Here is a 308-nt window from a genome sequence, read left to right as displayed (position 1 = left end):
ATTATATTTAAATTGATTTTAATATATTTTCATTTTAATCCATTTGAATTTATTATATATTTAAACAATTCCACGTAACTTTTCCAGTGTTGCAAATCCTATTTATGGCACTGATGCTTTTTAATCTAAAAACAACATAACCCTAGTAAACAGCTGTTTGTAGAAGTGGCGTTGCCGGACTTTGTCATGATCAGCATGGCATCCAAGTTCAAGATGTACGTATGTACATATGGCAGGTTAACATTGCTTGTATAAGTCAGTGTTATAGCAAGTGTCGAAGCAAAAGCACACACAATGGTTTAGCTTGA

This window comes from Rhagoletis pomonella, unplaced genomic scaffold, assembly GCF_013731165.1.
Source record: "Rhagoletis pomonella isolate Grant_MI unplaced genomic scaffold, Rhpom_1.0 Rhpom_scaffold_00001, whole genome shotgun sequence".
In the NCBI taxonomy this organism is placed as follows: domain Eukaryota; kingdom Metazoa; phylum Arthropoda; class Insecta; order Diptera; family Tephritidae; genus Rhagoletis; species Rhagoletis pomonella.
The sequence above is the reverse complement of the archived record's forward strand: the minus strand, read 5'-3'. Positions refer to the sequence as shown.